This window comes from Dermacentor silvarum, chromosome 9, assembly GCF_013339745.2.
Source record: "Dermacentor silvarum isolate Dsil-2018 chromosome 9, BIME_Dsil_1.4, whole genome shotgun sequence".
Lineage (NCBI taxonomy): Eukaryota > Metazoa > Arthropoda > Arachnida > Ixodida > Ixodidae > Dermacentor > Dermacentor silvarum.
In genome coordinates, this window is record NC_051162.1 from 26868197 (window position 1) to 26881806 (window position 13610).

Genomic DNA, 13610 nt, shown 5'->3' on the forward strand with positions numbered 1-13610 from the left:
ACAGGCAAGTAGATTGTCAGGAATATAAGTGCAATTTCCGATCAATTGCTCTTGCAACTAAATAAAAGGCTGCTTTAAGCTCCATATAAATGCACAGTAGCAGCGCAAGGTAAACAAGGTGATCACGATTCCAATTCGTCAAATGAAAATATACTTCGTCTTCTTTCTGGTATTTTACGCGTCAAAACCAGTTCTGATAATGAGACACACCGTAGTGGAGGGCTCCGGATGAATTTCGACCACCTGGGGTTCGTTAAAGTGCACTACAACGCAAGCCACACGGGCGTTCTTGCATTCCGCCTCCATCGAAATGCGGCCACCGCGGCCGGGATTCGATCCCGCGATCTCGTGCTCAGCAGCATTGCTGTCACCGAAACCGTAATTTGCTGTCACCGAAAACTGTCACGACATTTCCTGTCAATGAAAATGTACACAAAACAGTACGGTATCAATTGTAGCAATATGAAAGTGGTCACAGTTGATCGCGCCAGGACGTAAGCAAGCTCTCCTGCTCATGAACAGGACAGTAAGACACACACCTCGGCTTGGAGAGGTTCACGGCTACGTCAAACCACAGGGGGAAACCCCAGCGCACGGACGTGTTGACGAGCGCCTCGAGGACGAGCCGAGTGCCATCGGCGGCGGCGACGTCGTTGGCATGGGGGCGCAGCGGGTACAGGTAGGGCCACGACACGCCCATTTCTCGGCGGACGTCTTTCAGCCGTTCCAGCTCGCTCGCGGCGTTCGCTGGTGCCAGTACGCAGCTGCGGTAGAACAGCGCCGCCTTTTCGCCGGCGGTCGCTCTCGCAGCATGCGCAGCTGGGGTCGCCGTAGCCTTCGAACGGTTCGTGGCGGCATCCAGCACGTCGTGACCGATGGACTCGCGTAAGTGGAAGGCGATCTCGTCGAACACACTCAGTCCCTGTCAGAGTTGAATGCATGACTGGGGTCATTTTTAGGTTAGCACATTCGTAGACTATGCACGCTAAAATGACGCAAAAGTTTTGCAGTGAAGATAAATCCAGGCTATGTGTTTGCACAAAGAACAACATAGGTAGCTGTTTGCATTTACAGCCCTTTGATCATTCAGCTGAGTCCTTCAAGGATGTAAATTGTGTCTCCTAATTCAGCTACAATGACAAGGGCACAACCACAAAGGGAGGTACATAGTCACGCGTCACAGGCGCTCTAAAAACTTTGTTCGGACAGCAGCGACATACATATATAATTTTTTTCCAAGGCACCCACGCACAAGGCACACCAACAGCTGGAACATAAAAGTTTACTACTACACTGCCTCTGACACAATTTAGTCGGAGCAAAACTGATTACCGAGCAGCCACACAAAACCCCAGGGAATAAGGAAAAAGAAAGCATCGTTTTAATACCTTTTTAGAGCGAGATTTCGAACAGGCTCTAATAATTATACGGCCCACTGAGCACTCTCATCGACAACCCTTAGGGCGGCACGCGAGAACTCTGCCTTATATATAGTCTTGAAAGCTCGAAATGTATGGGCAGTCTGAAAAACAATATTAAATTGTCACACAACAAACAAAATAGAACTTTGAATAAAAATTGTGAGAAATAGAATATAAAAATAGGCCAAAATAGAGCGACTCACCTTGCGGGCACTGGCCACCCAGTTGTTGCAGACGTGCCGGTAGAAGTTGTCGCAGGCGCGTACGCTCAGGTCGAGGCTCTCCCGGAGTACGGCGGAGAGCTGGCGGCACGAGCGAGCCTTGCACGGCTGACGGGACGACCTGTGAACAATAAACTTGAGTTCAGTGAAGCATTTAATGGTACAGCAATCATATCAACACTCCAGTTCCAGCAACCGGCCTTGAAACGCAGTCATTGATTGCCTCAACAATTATGTCCTTGCTAATATTTGCTAACTAACTTTTTATTCGGCGAATCTGTGTGCCCAGAAAAACGAGTGACAGTCAAGCACAACGATAGCGACGAGCACAGTCGGCGATCACCGAAAATCTGATCTGCGGGTCAAGCGCGACGGCTTTTGTGTATGCATGAGTTGTCGAAGGTTCCAGCGGAACCGCTGGTGCCCGTGTGCCTTCCAAAGAGTACTACACAATTTGCATCGTGCATATAATCAGAGTGAACAAGGTTCGGTGACAGCAGACAACAGATAGAACTATCGATAACATTCGGGAAACTTGCGATAGATGCCGACACGTCCTGCGTGGAGCGATTACGTTTATCAGTTGTTAGCCGATGAAAAGCGGTCACTGGAGAAAGATTAACAAGTACACGTGTCAATGTACCCCTCTCAAAATGCATCGTCCCGATGCTGTACACAAACAAGAGCGAAAAACAAAAGCATTCTTAGTAAAGAAATCAACAAAGAAACAAAGTCGCGAACTTCGTCAGCGGGCGTAGATAGGCTTAATGCGCACCACGTGGACTACTTCAGGTCGTGCGCGGCGCCGTAGTGATGGCGAAATGCCGTCTGACAGGACCTCGTAGTCTAGTGCGCCAATACGCCGCATGATCACGTAGGGTGGGAAAGGTTTCTCACTAAGTCCTCGTTGGCGTATCGACGTTCAAACCCAAACACGGTCGCCGGGCTTGTATTCCACGTAACGTCGTGGAACACTGTAGTGTCGGCTGTCCGTCCTTTGCTGGCTCCTGATGAGCAGGCGAGCAAGTTATCGGGCTTCTTTGGCGCGCTGTAGATAGGCGACGACTTTAAGATTCTCTTTCGGTAATGTTTGGCACCATAGCGTCGAGAGTCGCCGTCGGGTTCCTTCCTTAAATCAGCTTGAACGGCGGAATCTGCGTTTTACAGCGGAGCTGTTAGAACCTCGCTCTAAGCTGCTCCGCGGCTAAATCAGATCTCCTAGCGATGGACCTAAAAAAACAGGATATCTCTAACATCCAAGTCACACTAGACGACACTCCCAACCGCAGGGTTAATAAAATCGAAATCTTGGGTCTCAATATTTCTGACAATGGCTCCAACGCTGAAACCATAGAATTAATCCGCACTGCAATTCTCAATACGTCTTCACTAATTAAGCGCATCTCCAATCATCATCGCGGCATGCGAGATGCAGACACACGTCGCCTCGTTCAGGCCTTTTGCCTTTGCAGAATCACCTACTCCATCTCTTACCTCTACGTCACACCCACGGAGACCGAGCAACTCAACAGACTCATCCGCACTGCCTATAAAACACCTCTTCATCTCCCTAAATCAACGCCCACATAGAAACTCCTTCAACTAAGGGTGCACAACACCCTGGGAGAGCTCGTAGAAGTGCACCTCTTAGGTCAATATCAAAGGTTATCACATACACAAACTGGTCAAATACTTCTGCGCCGACTCGGAATCAGCCTACCTGGTCTTACGACGGCTACGTGCTATCCTCCCACTGCTGTTAGCAATAACCTCTGCATTATGCCACTTCCCAGAAACACCCACCCGGAACATAATCGAGCAAGACAAGAAGCTAGCTAGAGCCAATGCACTGCAGAAGAGCTACCTTCCTCATACACCGGCAGTCTATGTAGACGCGGCTGAATATTCAGACCGGCCAGCTTTCACATTAGCCGTTGAAGACGGATTCCAAAACCCCAATGTCTGTGCGTCGATTCCAAATTTGTCAGAATCCCTAGAAGCGGAAGAGGCAGCAATTGCCTTAGCAATTGCTCACTCCTCCGGTAAGTATCTTTTCTCACATTCAAAAACCACAATAAGTAATTATGCCAATCGCAAAATCCACTCTCCGGCTGCTAAAGTACTCCAATCAACTACCCCTCCAAATCGCCTTATCACCCTCCTTTGGGTCGCTGCACACAGCGAACACCCAGGCAACATGGCCGACCACACCCAGGCCCGAGCACTCGTCAACCGCGCTGAGAGCGACCCGCCTTCGTCTCGCAGTGCCAAAGATCGACTCCTCAGCTACCACGACCTCACCCTATTTTACAGAAATTCCCGCCTAATCTACCCCCCCCCCCCCCACCGCATAAATCTCTTCCCAGAAGTGACCAGGCTTTGTGGCGCAGACTTCAAATGGCCACAGTTACGGCCCCTTTGTTTCTGTCCATTATTACCCCCGGTGAAACCTCTCCTCACTGCCACTTGTGTCCTAGCACCAGAGCCGACTTTGACCACATCTTTCTAAATTGCCCGAACAAGCCCAAGCCCCCGTGACGAGGGTCAGAACACCAGGAGCGATGGGAGGCTGCTCTGCGCATCTCGCAACCGAAGTTACAGGTTCGGACAGTGGGCTGGGCCAGAGGGGTCGCCGAAGCACAAATGTGCACGGCCATCTAGAGCGGTCCGAGGGCCCATCGTCGTCCTGCTTCTCTTCTATCCTTAGCGTGCCGAAGAATCCGAGGTGCCCAAAGGTCGGATCGTCATGTAGGGTGTGCAGAATATCTGGACGCAGTGCTGAGGGCACAACAAGAACGTGGTTGGCGCAGACTGGTGGGAAGTAGTTCTTTACAAGGACACCTTGTTTCAGGGATAACCAAGACAATGTTCGCCTCATTGGCCTAGAAACAACGTTCTCGACGAGGCCTTTTAGTTCCATGTCTTCCGGCTGCTGTTCAGCGAAGTCTTCCACACTTATTGCTCCCAGGAAGGCATCGTCATCCTCGTCATCTTGTGGGGGCGTGTGAATGGGAGCGCGTGATAGGCAGTCTGCATTCGTGTGTTTCCACACTTGTAGACGACGGTGACGTCAAATTCTTGGAGTCTGACATTCCATCGTGGGAGGTGTCCTGGAGAGTTCTTTATATTTGCCAGCCAACAAAAGGCATCGTGTTCGCTTGCGACGTTGAAGGACCTGCCGTATAGGTAAGGACGGAATTTCGTGGTAGCCTGAATGACGGCAAGGCTTTCGTTTTCCGCCGTAGAATAACTGGTGTCTGCTTTCGACAGCGACCACCTAGCGTAAGCAAGGACCGTTTCAAATCCGTCTTTCCTTTAGACTAGGCTGGCGCCGAGGCCTGGGCTACTTGCGTCGGTGTGGATTTCGGCGTCCGCGTCTTCATAGAAGTGAGTCAGTAGTGAAGGGGACTGCAGGCGTCATTTAAGATTTCAGTTTCAGTTTATTTTCTTTCGCAAGTAGAATACAGCTTACATAAGTATACAGGAGGAGGTCCCAGAGCATGTAGCTTAAAGGGTGCGTCGAACGCTTCGGTTTGCGGCGTTACGGGGCCCTCGCGCGGAGGGGAACTTTGACGGCAGGCGATGGCGGCGTAGGTAATTGCTTCCGGCTGGGCTTGCGGCGATGCCGGGGCTTCTGGTATTTCCAGTGACCACTGAAGCTCTTCCTTAACTACGTCAGCAATTGAGGCTACCTCATGCTGCTCTTTCCGTACGACCACTCTGATCGTCTCGCGCAGGTCATCGGCGCCTAGCGCTGGAGCTGCGGCGTAGTTTGTTTTCAGCGCACGGCGGTTGTTTTGTCTGGTGCGCATTTCAAGCGTCTTATGGATTGTTGTGGCCTCAGAAACAAACTCTGCGACAGTCTTGGGTGGGTTGTGTATCAATCCTGCAAATAGCTGTTCTTTCGCACTCCGCATCTGGAACCGAGCGTTTAAAGCGTAAGCTTTAGGTGTCTATGTTGGCAGTGCCCTTGGAGAAACTGTGCCGTGACAAAAGTAAATTATCAGAGGTGGTCATATCGCCAGAAGACACGGACAAGAACGAGAGAACAGGACGAGCGCTAAATTTCAACTGACTGTTTATTTCGAAATAAACAGTCAGTTGAAAGTTAGCGCTCGTCCTGTTATCTCGTTCTTGTCCGTGTCTTCTAGCGCTATGACCACCTCTGGTGTATCTAACCAACTGGCCCAAAACGCCATACTTGTAAAAAGTAAATTGGCGGCTTTGAAAGGAAAATTTGCTACATTGTGGTCTGGGTGGGAATCGAAACCGGGTCTCCGGGGTGCGCAACGAGCACACTTCCCTGAAGCTGTCGCACACTTCCCTGGGCTGTCGAAATACGATGGCTGCTGATGACGCCGAGTCCGGCATCGTGGCTCTCGATTTCCTGGTCGTCCTCTTATCTTGGCTCAGCTGCCCAAGTTGTGTATTTGCTTGGACCACTAGGTTTCATCTGGTGCTGGTCGTGATGCTGTGATGGTCGTTTCATCGTCATCGTTCCAGCTTCGTGTTCTTAAATCCTCTCACGGTCGTCGTCACGCCTTCTACCCCACACCAGGTGGCTCTAGTTGTCTAATAGCTTGGACGACTAGTTATGTTCTCGTGGTCGTAATGTTGTGGTGGTCGTTGAATTATTGTCATTCCAGCTTTGTCATCTGACACTCTTCATGCCATCATCACGCCATCATTGTCATGCTGCCGTTTTATCAGTGTCACCAGTTCATTAACGTCGTCCTATTTTCGTCATGCTGTCGTAGTCATACCGTCTATGTCGTTCGATCAACGTCAATCTTTCTTCGTCATTCCATCGTAATCATAGTCATAATTCAGTTGCAATTACGCCACCATTGTCATGCCATCGCCATCAAACAGTCGCTATCACTCATCCGTTGCCACACCATCATCGTCATGCTGTGCATGGTGGTCGTGCCATGTCGTCACACCAGCTTCCATTGCAACTTTCATCATGTCGTCGTCGTCAACGCCAACGTCGTCGTACAGGTTTCATGATACAGTCATAGTCCCGCCATTGTCATCATACACTCGTCATCATACACTTTGTCATTCCATCGTAATCATGCTGTCACTCAGTCGTGATTAGGGTGCCATTTACATGCCATCGTCGTTATTGCATTGTCGTCACACAGACGCTATTATGCGTCCCTTGCCATGCTACCATCGTCATGTCGCCGTGGTCGTGTTATCGTCGTCATTCCAACTTCTTCATGTGGTTGTCGTCCTGCCGTCCTCGTCATACCATCGTCGTCATACAGGCGTAGTCATCTCATTGTCCTCATGTCGTCGTCACGCGGTTGTTACACCATTGTCATAATTTACGAATTGACATATTGTGATGATGTGGATAGTGGCGTGCGGTGGCTAGAAGCCCAGCTTGGAATGACGATTGCATGGCAGCACCAAGAAGAGGATTGGTGATGATGATAATGGAAGATGACCACGTGCCCTGAATGAAGAAGCGACACGAAAGCACGCAGAGCGTGAGAGTGAGCGGCAGCCTCGAACGTCAGCTCGCAGAACGGCGGTTCAAGGCTCGGGTACCGGCGACCGGGTGTCCAGCTACCGTGCGGACCTGGTCGGAGATCCAGCTCGTAGCTGGGCTTTCCTGCGCACCAGCGGCCTGCTGTTCTAGCGGCCTGGTGTAGTGCTTCCTGCTGGCCACCGGGACGCCTGAGCTGCCAGTCTGCTGACCGAGCCCGACGTTATAGCGTCCGAGGCGTTACAGGCCAGCCGTTACAGCCCAGGCGTTACTGGCCAGTTACAGCAGTGGCCTGGTGTTCTACCGGCCTGCTGTTTTGCTCCTGCTTCCACGTCGCGACAAGGTGCGGCATGGTGCGACAAGGTGCGGCGCGACAGCTGCGACGTAGCCACAACGACGCTCCACCGTCAGGGGCACCGCAACGACGAGGCACACGGGTGAGTGGGGACGCATGAGTGCTAGGCACATGTTGATATAGGACAAACGATTCGCGAACTCTAGCCCACGTACATGTAAATCGTCTGTATGTAAATCGTCTCTATCGTGCTAGTGTTTCTGTTAAAGTCTGCGTTTCGTGTAGCAAGCTCCCGTCTGCCGTGTCATTATTAAAGGATCCTGGGCCCAACGGGAAACACCGGCAAGTTAGTTAGTTTGTCGTTGTCGTTTCCATCACACATATCATTGTCGTCATGCTGATGCCGCCTACCACCATTGTCGTCCCATCCTTTTCACTTTATCTTTAACGTCAATGCATCGGTGTCATACAGTCGTCGTCATGCCGCCATACTCGTGGGTGACTTCGGAAAGTGAATGCCATAGCAAAGTGGGATGATATTACAGCAGAACGGTATATGTCTACCCTCCCATAGATCTTTCAATGTCCACACCTGAAAACTCCCGTGCCCTCTATGAGGAGGGAAAGCAAACCAATAAGGCATGTGCTCACATCTGGCGTAGCAAGAGGGAAGCTAGACTAGCAGCAATGATCGTGCCCGAGAGGCTGCCCGTAAGCGGCGAGCTCGGCAGGAAGACGGTTGCCGGGAAGCGGAGAATGCGGCGAAGCGACGCAGGTACCACGCCAGTACATTGGAGCAGGACAAGCGTGTGTATGATAAATTTCAGAGGGACTTTCTCGACTGATATTTCGGATAGGGTTGTGCGGTGTGCGACAGACTGTGCTTCGAGAACGATTTGATGGTGGTTGGTAATGTTCGAGATCTCACGAAGCGTGAACGTGATGCGGTTTTGACAGCTAACCCAGATCCCGACTCAGCCTGCTGCTCGGTTTGGCTGCGCCAAGGGGGCGATAATGGCCGTAGCGCGCATCGATCATTTGGTGTGACAGGTGGTTGCTAATAAGCCACCTGCTTCATTTCCGCGCCTGCGCAAAAAAAAAAACGAATAAGCTGTTCATATTGCCACGTGTACTTGTTTATCTTTTACCGGTGACCGCTCTTCACCGGCTCACAAACGTTAAACGTTATCGCTCGGCGCAGGACGCGCCTGTATCGGAAGTTCCTAGAACGTTATCGATGCTTCTTTCCGTTGCCTGTCTTCACTGACGCTTATGTTATCTGATTGTATGACCGACGCGAATTGTCTAGAACTTTCTGGAAGACACGCGGGCATCAGGGATTAATCTGGAACCTTCGATGACTCAGGTATAAAAGCCGACGCGTTTCGCCGCTGATCAGATTTCGACGATCGCCGACTGTGTTCGCCGCTATCGTTGTGCTTCAAGTGTAACTTGCTTTTGTGGGCACAGGTTCGCCCAATAAAGAATCAGTTTCGTCATTCCCAGTTTTACGACTGTTTGCTTCATCGTCACTACTACGTGACATCTGGTGGAGGTGCTATTGCGTTCATGCAGCGAACGCCCCCACAAAGCCGCGATCCAAGCCCGAAACCGGAGGACAACACCAGCGTCGCCAAGGACCAGCGAGCTAGCCGCAGGCAGCAAGGACTTCTGCCGGAGTACGGACTTCTTCCCGAGAAGACCACAGCGATCAAGGCCAAGTCAACGACCCCAATGGCAGCCCCAGCGTCCCCCATCCTGCTGCAACAACCTCGGGAGCCACCGACCTTCCGTGGATCATCGGCTGAAGACCCGGAAACCTGGCTCGAGACATACGAGAGGACCGCGACGTTCAACAAATGGAGCGACGACGACAAGCTACGTCATGTCTATTTTTCTTTAGATGACGCTGCTCGGACCTGGTTTGAGAACAGAGAGAGCACTCTAGTGACTTGGGACCTATTTCGTGAGAACTTCGTGAGGACCTTCACGAGTGTCGTACGAAAGGAAAGGGCCGAGGTTCTCTTGCAAACCAGAGTACAATTGCCGAACGAGAACATCGCGATCTTCACGGAGGAGATGACTCGCCTCTTCCGCCACGCCGACCCCGACATGTCTGAAGAAAAGAAGGTTCGGTTCTTGATGCGGGGCGTCAAAGAGCATCTATTCACCGGATTGATGCGCAACCCGCCCAAGAGTGTGGCAGAATTTGTTTCGGAGGCCACAACGATAGAGAAGACGCTTGAAATGCGAGCCAGGCAATACAACCGCCGTGCACTGACAAACTACGCCGAAGCTCAAGCGCTAGGCACCGACGACCTGCGCGAGACGATCAGAGCGGTTGTACGGGAAGAGCTGCAGAAATTATTCCCAAGGTCGCAGCCTCAGGTGACTTCGATCGCTGACATAGTTAAAGAAGAGATTCAGCGGTCACTGGAAGTGCCAGAAGTTCCGGCATCGCCTCAACCACAGCCGCAAGCGATGACCTACGCCGCCGTCGCCGGTCGTCAAGGCCCCCCTCCGCGCTCGCGCCAGGGCCCCGTAACGCCGCAGTTCCGTCGTCCACCGCCGCCGCCGCCAGCACGCCCGCCCGTCGCCCAGCGCAGCTACCAGAGGAAGACGGACATTTGGCGCGCCCCCGACCACCGCCCGCTCTGCTATCACTGCGGGGAAGCCGGCCATGTCTACCGCCGATGCCCATACCGCGAGATGGGCCTACGAGGGTTCGCCGTCAACGCGCCACGTCCACAGGTTGGCGAGCGACCACGCGACATCACTGACTACCTCGCCGGAGCCCAGTGGCAGCCACGACGACCCTCACGCTCACCGTCACCAGGAGGTTACCTGTCGCCGCAGCGCCGACCATACACTGGCCCAGCCCGGGGCCGGTCTGTGAGCCCCTATCCGGGAAACTAAAGGCAGCAACCGATGGAGGTGCGGTTGCTGTACGACGCAATGCCGAAGATCCTCCGACGCCGCCGACGACGACGATTCGCGAATCATCACGACGACATATCAGTACGCCGCCCAGCAACAGCCTTGACAACACTTCGCCGCCGAAAGAAGACCTTCCGACGCGACGTAGCAGCAGCAGAGTAAGCCGACGCAGCCGTGATCCGACGCCACGACTTAACCGTAACGCCAGACGACGGTCTACCGACCTAGACATACTAATCGATGGCCATAACGTCACCGCTCTCGTCGACACTGGAGCCGACTATTCCGTCTTCAGTGGCGCGTTCGCCGCCAAGTTGAAGAAAGTGAAGACTGCCTGGCAAGGACCCGATATCCGGACAGCGGGAGGCCACGTAATAACGCCGGCTGGAATCTGCACAGCACGAGTCACGGTTAACAACCGCACTTACCCCGCGAGCTTCGTAATCCTGCAGCAATGCTCCAGGGATGTCATCCTAGGCATGGACTTTCTAAGCCAACACGGTGCAGTCATCGACTTAAGGTCCAAGTCGATAACGCTTTCAACGCACAAAGCGATACCACCGGATACAAACATCGGTTACCATGCCTTAAATGTGCTTGAAGAACAAGTCACTGTTCCGCCTCGCTCCAGCGTAATGATTTCCGTCGGTACCGAAGTGGCCTGCAAACATGGAGGGCGTCGTCGAGGGCGATCATCACTTAGCTGCTCGACCGTGAAATTTGCGTCGCTAGAGGCATAGCTGAACTATGTGAAGGAAAAGCAAGAGTGATGCTTACGAACTTCAGCCACGAATATAAGCACATTAACAAAGGAACCACGGTCGCCCACATCGACGAAATAGTACAAGCCAGCAGTGCTTTCGCATTCACGGATTCTGGTGCGCCTTCGGCGGTGGCTGTGGTGCCTGAACCGACTTTCGACGTCAATCAGAACCTTCCCAATCATAAGAAAGAACAGCTAAAAGCTCTGCTCCTGCAGTACAAGGACTGCTTCTCGTCGTCGTCAAAAGTTCGACAAACCCCTGTCGCCAAGCACCGCATCATAACCGACGAATATGTCCGCCCACTTCGTCAGAGCCCGTACCGAGTTTCGGCGCGCGAACGCGAGGCCATAAAGCAACAAGTCGACGAAATGCTACGCGACGACATCATCCAGCCGTCAAAGAGTCCGTGGGCGTCCCCCGTGGTGTTAGTGAAGAAGAAGGATGGAACCCTACGTTTCTGCGTCGATTATCGTCGCCTCAACAAGATCACGAAGAAGGACGTATACCCCCTCCCACGGATTGACGACGCCTTGGATCGACTCTACAACGCAAAGTATTTTTCGTCGATGGACCTCAAAACCGGCTACTGGCAAATCGAAGTCGACGAGAGAGACCGGGAGAAGACTGCCTTTATAACACCAGACGGACTGTTCGAGTTCAAGGTCATGCCGTTTGGTCTTTGCTCGGCACCTGCGACTTTCCAACGCGTCATGGATACAGTACTGGCAGGCTTGAAGTGGCAGACTTGCCTCGTGTATTTGGACGACGTCGTTGTGTTTTCCTCAAGCTTCGAAGAACACCTGCGGCGCCTTGAAACAGTTCTTCAAGCAATCAAAACCTCCGGACTCACGTTAAAGCCAGAAAAGTGCCGCTTCGCATATGAGGAGCTCTTGTTTTTGGGCCACGTCATCAACAAGTCTGGAGTGCGCCCCGACCCTCAGAAAACTGCGGCCATCTCTAACTTTCCTCCGCCCGATGACAAGAAGGCAGTGCGTAGATTTCTTGGACTGTGCGCCTATTACAGGCGCTTCGTCAAGAATTTTTCACGGATCGCCGAGCCACTGACCGTACCTCACGAAGGCCGACGTCGAGTTCAAGTGGGAGACGCCGCAAATCGAAGCATTTGAAGAACTGAAGCGACGCCTGCAATCGCCGCCCATTCTTGCGCATTTCGACGAAAACGCCGACACCGAAGTCCACACCGACGCAAGCAGCGTAGGACTCGGCGCCGTGCTTGTGCAGAGGACTGACGGACTAGAAAGGGTTGTAAGTTACGCTAGCCGGTCGCTATCGAAGGCGGAATCAAATTATTCCACAACAGAAAAGGAGTGCCTCGCCATCATCTGGGCTACATCAAAGTTTCGCCCCTACCTCTATGGCAGGCCCTTCAAAGTCGTCAGCGACCACCACGCCTTGTGTTGGCTAGCTAACTTGAAGGATCCTTCAGGTCGCCTCGCACGATGGAGTCTGAGACTTCAAGCATTCGACATCACCGTCGTTTACAAGTCCGGCCGAAAGCACTCTGACGCCGACTGCTTGTCTCGCGCCCCCGTCGAACCGCCGCCACAGGACGACCAGGATGACGACACTTTCTTGGGACCCATCAGTGCCGACGATTTCGCCGAACAACAGCGAGCCGACCCGGACCTAAGGAGCCTTGTAGACTACCTGGAAGGCAAGACCATCACTGTGCCAAAGGTGTTCAGGCGAGGTTTTTTCCTTCACGCGCCAATCTTCAATCCAGATGGACCTTGAAATGCAGAAGGTACCAGCTCAGCGAACAAAAAATGCGGCTAGCAGACGACGAACAAGCGTATCGATGACGTGATGCGCGCGGTGGAAAGAGTGTTTCGCAAAGCACATGCTGCGCATGTGCAATGTTTCCAACGATGCCTGTTACGCGGCGCTGATAGTGCCGTCGGCCACGCGCTCGCGTGTTCACCCTAACAGTGCTCACCGCTGTACCTTCGCCCGCAGCGGCGTATGCTTGCTGCCAGCGTTTTGACAGTCGTTGTCTGCAGTCATTCAGTGTGATCTCTTCATGTTTGTTTGTGCGCGCTCACACCACGCTTGTTCATTCAGTTAGTAATAGTAGGGTCACATTTTCCAACGCACGCTACACATGTAATGCTGCCCGGATCGGCAGTGCAGCACTACAGGTGTGTCCCTTCGCACGCGCGCTGCCCACGGGAAGCGCTTCTCATCAACACCACCGTTTCACACGCGCCTTCTCGTGGTCATCGAGTCTCTCTTCATGTCGGTCTACTTACGCCGCAGCACACCTGTTTACTTAATCAGCTCATGTTTACTACAATTCATACTGTTACCAAAGCCGCTCACCTTACTTCGTAAGACATTGCTGTGTTGCTATCGCATTCATTGCTTCGCCCTTAGGGCGAAACTGTGACATTTTTTTTTTTCTTGCAAAACGACATTCTCCTAAAGAAGAACTTTTCGCCTCTCCGAGCCAACTAC